At 41.3% G+C, this 9,714-nt stretch overlaps 1 non-coding gene across 1 annotated transcript; it reads right to left on the minus strand.

Moving 5' to 3' along the window:
* Positions 1 to 6,059: 6,059 nt before the first annotated feature.
* Positions 6,060 to 6,190, minus strand: LOC122446927. Its single transcript, XR_006271069.1, has one exon. It is a non-coding gene; the product is annotated as a small nucleolar RNA SNORA18 (small nucleolar RNA).
* Positions 6,191 to 9,714: the final 3,524 nt, after the last annotated feature.

Here is a 9,714-nt window from a genome sequence, read left to right on the forward strand (position 1 = left end):
AGGAAATGGCAACCTACTCCAGTATTCTTGCCTGGAAAATCCCACGGACAGAGGAGCGTGGTGGGCCACAGTCCATGGGGCTGCAAAAGAGTTGGACACAACTTAGCAACTGAGCACACACGTGTGGATATGTACAAGTTTTGAAGAATTCTGTGGTTATTTCTTAACAGTGTCACATGCTCATTAAAATGATTAAATATAGGGACACCTCATCAGTGATATATTTTCCCAAGGTGTAAATGTCATCTGTTAACCTGTTTCTGCCTACAGAGTCAACTAATTTCACTGAGGCGAAGCTCCTTAGAAAAACTTAATTTATAGTCCCTGTCTGGTTCTGTGAACAGCTTTGACTAGCAAATAAATCCTTTGCGTGCTTTTTGAATGTAAAATAAATAAATTTTAAAAAAGTAAAATGCCATCTTCATTGTATATTAAAAATCCATAACCACATGAGCTTTTTTCTAGACTCTCTGTATGATTACCCAGGAGGTTTTTGTATGTGACAATAAAAATGTTTAAATTATCATAGCTTTAGAATTTGTTTAGCTATCTAGTTGGAACTATTCCCCTTCATTGTTCTCTTTGAAAATTTACTCTTTCCTTACAAATACCCTGCCAGATAAACTTTAGAATTAGTCCAATACCATATAACATGCAATCTAGTACCCCCTCCAGTTTTTTATTTTGAAAAAACTTTAAAGAAAAAAGGAAAGAATAGTAAAATGAACATCTGTGTACTCTTATACCCAGATTCACCAATTTAACATCTGCTGCATTTGCTTTATTGCTCTTTTTGACCAGCAGTTACATGCTGGCTGTTGAAAAGAATTAAGGCAAATTATATCATAGGTGAGATTACAAAAGGGTAGATACACTTGTGAAACAGTTTGGCATTGTCTTATAAAGTTAAACATACCTTATGACCTAGAAATTCTACTCTTAGGGATTTACTCAAGAGCAAATGTGAACATATTTCCACACAAAAGTGTTATGCAGATTTTCATAGCAGCATTATTCATATTAAGCCCAAACTGGAACAAACCAAATATCTCTCAACTGATAATTGAGTAAATAACTCCTTTATTATCTAATACTCTGTGCTAAAAAGAAATGAGATGGTGATGTGTACAACAAGGCCATGGAATCTCAAAAAAAAATTGAAGTGTACAAAGTCAAACACAAAAATTGAAGTGTACAAAGTCAAACACTGTATATTGTACAATGAAATAAATGAAACTCTAGAAATGAAAACTATGTTGTAGTAAAAAACAGGTCAGTGGTTTCACAGAGTTAGATTTTAGGTGAGGGGATTGATTACAATGGAGAATGAGGGGACGTTTTAGAATGATGGAAACATTTGTATCTTAATTGTTGAGAGGGTACACAACAGCCAGTATACAATTGCCAAGACTTATTAAACTGTACAGTTAAAATGAATGAATCTTATTTTATGAAAATTATACCATATTTCTAAATTGGGTGAAATCCAATGCCCTAAATTCCCTAATCTAAAAACTGGAGGAAAATCTTTAAAAGGAAAAAAAGAAATAATTAGGTAACTCAGTAAGAACTGATTTGAAAAGTTTTCCAAGATACATTATTATGGCTAGTATTAATATTTATATAAGACATATATAAGAGAAAAATGGTCAAGTTTGTGAATGTAATTGCATAGAATATCCTTGAAGTTGTTTAAGGAAGGAATTGGTAAGAGGGCTGTTGGTGGGGAGGTGAAGTGGGTGGTTGGGAGAAGTGGTGGGCCTTTTTACTGTTTTGGAATTTTTTCTGGGTGCACATAATATCTAGGTAAGAAATAAATAGGGCTTCCCTGGTGGCTCAGATGGTAAAGAATCTGCCTCAATGCGGGAGACCTGGGTTTGATCCCTGAGTTGGGAAGATCCCCTGGAGAAGGGCATGACAACCCATTCCAGTATTCTTGCCTGGAGAGTCCCCATGGACAGAGGAGCCTGGCAGGCTACAGTCCATGGGGTAGCAAACAGTCAGACAGGACTGAGTGACTAAGCACAAGAAGAAATAAACAATTAAAGTTAAATAAAACAGTTATAAAAATAAACTGAATTTAGACTCAGAATTTTAAAAAGAGAGAAATGTGACCACTTTTAACAGTCAAATTTGGTAAGTGGGTTATACCAGTTGTAAGAACATATTGCTATATTAATAACAACATCATAATAACAACAACTAACACTAATTGAGTGTTGTCACATACTAGGATTTCCTTAAGAACTTAAAAACAGCTTGAGACATACAGATGTCTCTGAGTTCATACAGCTAGCTAGAGCTGTAAATATCTAAAGGATGCCCGGATCCCGACAGCATGGAAGGGAGTAAGATGGAGTAGATATGTGCTTCTCTGGGGAGTACAGTAAATGTGACAAAAAAAGAAAGCTTTTAGTAGCAGCTACTCAAGAGGCCCTGGTTTGAAAGCAAGCCCCAGAGGACATGTCCAGGAGTCAAGACCTAAGGATCATGTTATAGAAGTTACACCCCATTCAGAGTTCTCTATGTCGAATCAAAGTGAAATAAGCCAGGCAGAAGTTTCCAATCTGACTCAGGAGAACCCAAATTGTGTGGATAACACATTGGTCTCAGATACTCTGCCATCTAGCAGGGATGTAGGTTTGATGTGTGTCTTTCAGCAGCTGGAAGGGCCAGGATAGGAGACCAGCATTCAGGGAAAAGACAGAAAGTAGGGGGGAAATAGGAGGGTATAAATGATGTAGAGTCTGTGATGGAGTAATCATCCCCATTTTGCCCCGAGTATGGCTACAGGATGGAATAGGCACAGGAGGCCAACAACTGGGTGTAACAGGATTTTTCTTCATTAACTCTGATAATATTTCCCTGAGTGTCTCCACAATCTATTGTCCCTCTTTTATCTTCAGACCATTTGGTTGGGAACCTGAGCTATTGCAAGCTGGTGTCCGGATTTTGACCCAATTGACTAAACTCTTTCCTGAGATCATTTCCAAGAACCTCTATTTCTGCTGCTTTCTTGGGAGACACCTAGTTTTCTGATTCCTCTGTAGAAACCAACCAATCCCCTCCAATTTCTCTCCTGCATATCAGAGAACTTGGAGAAGAGTCAGTTCTGTCCCCAAGGCAAGGAGACAGATGGATTAGTGCATTGAGTTTCAGCCACTTTGGAACTGGACTATAATTAGTTAGTGTGAGTCTGTCCCTAACCGGGGAATCAGACCCAGGGCCCCTTGCAGTGGAAGCACCAAGTCCTAACTACTGGACCACCAGGGAATTCTAAGAAAGTTTAATAAATGAACTATAAAGCAGAGACATTGCTTTGTCCACAAAGGTCCGTCTAGTCAAGGCTGTGGTTTTTCCAGTGGTCATGTATGGATGTGAGAGCTGGACTAGAAAGAAAGCTGAGCGCAGGAGAATTGATGCTTTTGAACTGTGGTGTTGGAGAAGACTCTTGAAAGCCCCTTGGACTGCAAGGAAATCCAACCAGTCCATCTTAAAGGAAATCAGTCCTAGGTGTTCATTGGAAGGACTGATGCTGAAGCTGAAACTAGGATACTTTGGCCACCTGATGCAGAGCTGACTCATTTGAAAAGACCCTGATGTTAGGAAAGATTGAAGGGGATGAAGGGGATGAGAAGGGGATGACAGAGGGTGAGATGGTTAGATGGCATCACTGACTCAATGGACATGAGTTTGGGTAAACTCTGGGAGTTGGTGATGGACAGGGAGGCCTGGTGTGCTGTGGTTCATGGGGTCGCAGAATCGGACACGACTGAGCGACTGAACTGATAACTAATACATTAGGATATATAAGTGCACTAGTGGTGGCCACTATATCCCTAGTAGAAATGACGGAGGGGAGACATTACTAGAATACAAAGACAGAGAGAGCTTTGTGGAGGGGGCTGCCTGGTAGGAACTGACACCTTTCATCAGGGATAGAGGCCCACAGCACCCTGCAGGATGGGAGCCAGGAGAATACCCTGATCTCATTTTCCCCTCACCCTCTGAGCTCTTGATCAGTCCTCCATGTTGGCAATGCTCCACACTGACCGAATCTAACCAGAAGTTAGAGGGTCTACCAGCTGGTTAATTGGTCATCACAGATCAGCTTACTGGAGCACAGAACAGGGTAGAGAATGGTAGAGTGGCTCTAGAAAGATAAACAGATCATCTTTAACCTGGATTCCTGCTGTAATCTTAAACTTTAGTCTGATTTCTTCACAGCTGCCAACGCCACCTTTAAAAGAAAATTGTGATGAAATATACATACATCACAGAATTTACCATTTCATCCATTTTTAAGTACACAATTCAGTGGCATTAGTTACATTTACAATATTCTGCAACCATTACCACTATCTATTTCTAAAACTTTTTCATAAACCTAAACAGAAACTTTGTATCTGTTAAGCAAGAATTTTCTATTACTTGCACTTCAAGCTCCTGATAACCTGTAATCTACTTTCCAACTATCTTACAATCTGTGTCTCCTGCACTGGCAGGTGGATTCTTTACCACTGAGCCACCAGGGAGGCCCCTAACATTATCTTTACAAGGTTCATCCATGTGGTAGCATGTATCAGAACTTCCTTCCTTTGTATGGCTGATTAATATTTCATTGTATGCACATTTTGTTTGTCCATTCATCTGCTGATGCACACTTTGGTTGTTTCTACCATTTGGCTATTGTGAATAGTGCTGCAATGAACATCAACATACAAGTATATACAAAAACTCTTCCACCACTCAACAGTAAAAAGACAACAAAGTAAAAAATATGCAAAGAATGTGAATAGACAGTTCTCCAAAGAAGGCATACAAGTAGCCAATATGAAGAGATGTGAATGTGAAGAGTAGCCAATGTGAAGAGAAGGTCAGCATAATTAGCCATCAGGAAAATACAAATCAAAACCACAATAAGATACAAGTTCACTTGTTCTAGGATGGCTATATTTAAAAAAATAATAACAAATGTTGGTTAGAATGTGTAGAAATCATATCTGTTTTTCTCTTGATTTAACTTAAAGTTATGTAATTGTTTCTTCTCCTATTAAATTATGAGTTCCTGGACAGATCTTAAAAGTATACCTCATTTTGTTGGGCTTCCCTTTATTGCACTTCACAGATCCTGTGTTTTCTACAAATTGAAGACTCATGAGAACTCCACATTTTCAGATGATGGTTAGCGTGTTTTAACTAAGGTACATTGTTGGGCTCCAAAATCACTGTGGATGGTGACTGCAGCCATGAAATTAAAAGATGCTTGCTTCTTGGAAGAAAAGCTATGACAAACCTAGACAGAGTATTAGAAAGCAGAGACATCACTTTGCAGCAAAGGTCCGCTTTGCGGCAACTATTGAAGCCCACGCCCTAGAGCCTGTGCTCTGCAACAAGAGAACCCACTGCAGTGAGAAGCCTGCACACTGCAGCTACAAAATAGTCCCTGCTCACTGCAACTAGAGAAAGCTTGTAAACAGCAATGAAGACCCAGTACAGCCAAAATAAATAAATAAATAAAATTTTAAAAGATAGTGAGCAGCTACTTTTCTTACTATTGTAGAACCCAGAATTTCAGAAATGGTTCACCAATATCTTTTTTTTTTTTTTTCTGCACAAAGGTTTCTTTTTATTCATAACATAGGCAAAGTTATTTAAGTCAATAAATTTTTAAGGATTTTCACACGTCCTGATTCTTTCCACTGCCAGTCACCATAGTTCCTCCAAAGTTGTCATCTTCAAGGCAGCCCTACAAAAAGTTCTGCTCAATCCACAGCTGTGATGCCACAGCTGTTTTAGTTGGGCCTCTCTGATCTTCAGTGGAGTGCACTTCAAAGTTTGCCACCTGTAATCTTTAAGATCCAATTTCCTCAAGCAGTTCACTATAGGATCCTGTTTAGGGTCAGGAGATGGGATGTCTAGTTCTCTAAAAGCTTATCAAGTTCAAATCATATTAATTCCTAAGTTATCACACCCTAGAACTTGACAGAGATCATTGGGATATGCCAATACCTAAGATAAAAAAAAAATTGTTAGGTTTTTCATAGTTTAATTGGCAGCTATGTCTTGTAGTTCTTTCCCACAGATCTAACAGGTAGTTCTATGAGTAAAGGAAACTACACAGTTACTCTATGAGGCGTTTCCAACGACGTAGGTTTATAGAAAAAGCCCCATCGGGATAGACCTCAACTCACCAATATCTTTTACACAGTGATTTTCATATTTCCATTTCCAGGTAGGCTGGAAGAAAATAAATAGACAGTTCTCCAAAGGCGGCATACATGTGGCCAATAAGCACATGAAGAGATGGTCAGTATCAGCCATCAGGGAAATACAAATCAAAACCACGGCACCTGAGTCACCAGCATGAGCTGCATCATTTGGGAGGCAGCATTACTACCCCAAAGAAGCTTCAAAACTAATCTGGGGCAATTTGCCAGCAAGCGCAAGTAGGACACCCAAAGGAGTCTCAAGTTCCAGATGCAATTCCAGGACATGTGTGCCACCATTGGGATGGATCCCCTGATTTATGGAAAAAGATTTTGGTATTGTTGTAGTCACACATTCTGGGAAACAAACTCACTCAGAAGGACAATGCAGATAGTGAAGTGCAGTTTGTTACACCAGCAGGCCCAAGGCAGAGTCTCCTCTTAGCCAAGGGCCCCGACCAGCATTTGTGAAAATCTTTTATATCCCATGTGTACATGTCCAAACCCACCACCCCAAATTCCTTGAGAGTTACATAAACTAAGGAAGGGTAAATACAATCCCAGTAACCCCAGCACTCATGTGCCATGTGCTCAGACAGTTAAACAATTAGCCAATAATCAATAAGCACGAGGTTACACCCCAATAGGTACAGAAAAATTTATGGCCTGTCTGGAGGAAGGGGTGATTAGTGTCTGTGTTCTCTTAGGTGATGAGTAACCTGGATACGATCTTCAAGATTCCTCTGTCTGGAGGGAGTCTTATCCTTCTGTTGTCGTTTCCATAGACACTAAACACAGAGTTCAGAGTCCATTGGAGAGGTGGCCGAGCATGATCAGCATGAACAGGCCTAAGATGGAGTCCAGACCCTATGAATTCCTTCTTCATTCCTCCCTCTTGATGCTCCTAGTTTCTGTAATGAGCATCATTTATTGCGATATACTGTACCCTAGCCTTCCGGCCACCCACATGAGAGAACGCTATCAACCTCTGGGTTACAAACTTCACAAGGCATTGTAAGAGGCAGGGCCCACAAAGCAGTATGATTAGAACAATTATGACAACAGTAACAATAGTTTTCCACCAGTCTCCCTTTACCCAGGATAGGACCGAAGTCTAAAAGGAAATATTTTCATTAGACATGGCTTTCACTTGATTTTGCATATCCTCCAAGGCAGTAGATACATTTCCAGGTAGGTCAGGGATGTATACACAACATTTGGCTTTAATTATGGTGCAAGTCCCCCCCTGGGCTGCTGTGAGTATGTCTAATGCCATCCTATTTTGAATTACTGGCTTCCTCATCTGAATTTGTTCTTCATTCAAGGCTTGAATGGCTTTTGAACTGTCTAAGAGGTCCTGTTTAGTGAAATTAGTTAAGGCCTCTACCTTAACCATGATATCCATTGTCCCTATAGAGGGTACAAACAAGGCAGCAAGTCATACCATTGGAACACAGATCGTATCCATCTTGCACGCAGATAAGGCAGGTTTACTGGAGGTTGGTGTAGGCTAGGCTTAATACTGCCATGGGCAAAAGCAAATCCTAGTGTGCAATGCCCTACCCAGCCAACTGGTAACCATGGCCATAAGTTAAGCCCATAGAGCCACTGGGTCCCGTTGGGGGCTACCCAGCGGATTTGGGGATTATGTTTCCAGTCAGAACCAGGCCACTGAACGGACCGATTGGGGTAATAGGTAACTTCAAAGATTTGTTTACATTGTTCAGGGAACAAGTAACCCATATATTTTAATTCTTTTGGGTCTAGGGGGTGGTCTCCAAATCCAACCTTGTGTTCTTTTTGTTCCCAGCAAATAGTAGCGGGAGTAATCAACTGTCCTTTCTCAGGAGTCATCGAGAAATATTCATCCCAGACCTGGTAGTATTGCTCAAGGTACCGGGAGGCCTGTCCCTCTTTTGTAAAGGAGCCCCTCTCCTTTTTACTTTTCATATATAAGGTATAAGCCCTTGTTACCTCCGTAAGAGTAGTGTTCATGTTAAATGTAACCCTATGTCCCCAGCCCATTGATGGCTTTTTTTAACACCAGGAGAGCAAAGAAAGGTTATGATTGGTGAGAGAAAGGAAAGTTCCTTTCTGTTGTTTCAAGGAGCACAGTGGTACAAAGTCCTCATAATGGAGTGGCGATACCCACCACGGGAGTCTGTCCATTACTGATAGGGGCATAGCCCCACATACCCAATAGTTGGAGTTGTGGAAGTCCGCGTAAGAATGTGCCCATGAGATGAAGACGTTGTCCTGTGCAGGAACAGTGGTCAGGTTCAGAATTGCATTGGTGAGGCAGAGTAGTAGGAGTCGTTTACCCAGCTCCATACTAGAGAGGGCTCGTCCGGGACCTCGTTTTCTTCTTGTTCTTCAGAATGATCTTGGTTTCCCATGGGCCGGTGGGGTCCTTCTGGGTGGTCCACTTGGTGTCTTCTGGGTCAGCGTGGTATGCCTTCTTCGCTCTGGTGTGATGGACCCAAGGGGCAATGCCTGCAACTTTAACCGCAGTTCAGTTCAATTCAGTTCAGTCTCTCAGTCGTGTCCGACTCTTTGCGACCCCATGAATCGCAGCACGCCAGGCCTCCCTGTCCATCACAAACTCCCGGAGTTTACTCAAACTCATGCCCGTCGAGTCGGTGATGCCATCCAGCCATCTCATCCTCTGTTGTCCCCTTCTCCTCCTGCCCCTAATCCCTCCCAGCATCAGGGTCTTTTCCAATGAGTCAACTCTTCGCATGAGGTGGCCAAAGTACTGGAGTTTCAGCTTCAGCATCAGTCCTTCCAATGAACACCCAGGACTTATCTCCTTCAGGATGGACTGGTTGGATCTCCCTGCAGTCCAAGGGACTCTCAAGAGTCTTCTCCAACACCACAGTTCAAAAGCATTAATTTTTTGGCACTCAGCTTTCTTCACAGTCCAACTCTCACATCCATACATGACCACTGGAAAAACCATAGCCTTGACCAGACGGACCTTTGTTGGCAAAGTAATGTCTCTGCTTTTTAATATGCTATCTAGGTTGGTCATAACTTTCCTTCCAAGGAGGAAGCATCTTTTAATTTCATGGCTGCAGTCACCATCTGCAGTGATTTTGGAGCCCCCAAAAATAAAGTGAGCCACTGTTTCCACTGTCTCCCCATCTATTTCCCATGAGGTGTTGGGACCAGATGCCATGATCTTAGTTTTCTGAATGTTGAGCTTTAAGCCAACTTTTTCACTCTCCTCTTTCACTTTCATCAAGAGGCTTTTTCGTTCCTCTTCACTTTTTGCCATAAGGGTGGTGTCATCTGCATATCTGAGGTTATTGATATTTCTCCCGGCAATCTTAATTCCAACTTGTGCTTCTTCCAGCCCAGCATTTCTCATGATGTACTCTGCATATAAGTTAAATAAGCAGGGTGACAATATACAGCCTTGACATAATTTTTTTCCTATTTGGAACCAGTCTGTTGTTCCATGTCCCTGAAGTATATCAGTTGTTACCTGTCTTATTATGGGAGG

The sequence above is a fragment of the Cervus canadensis genome, chromosome 8 (genome assembly GCF_019320065.1).
Source record: "Cervus canadensis isolate Bull #8, Minnesota chromosome 8, ASM1932006v1, whole genome shotgun sequence".
NCBI classification, from domain to species: domain Eukaryota; kingdom Metazoa; phylum Chordata; class Mammalia; order Artiodactyla; family Cervidae; genus Cervus; species Cervus canadensis.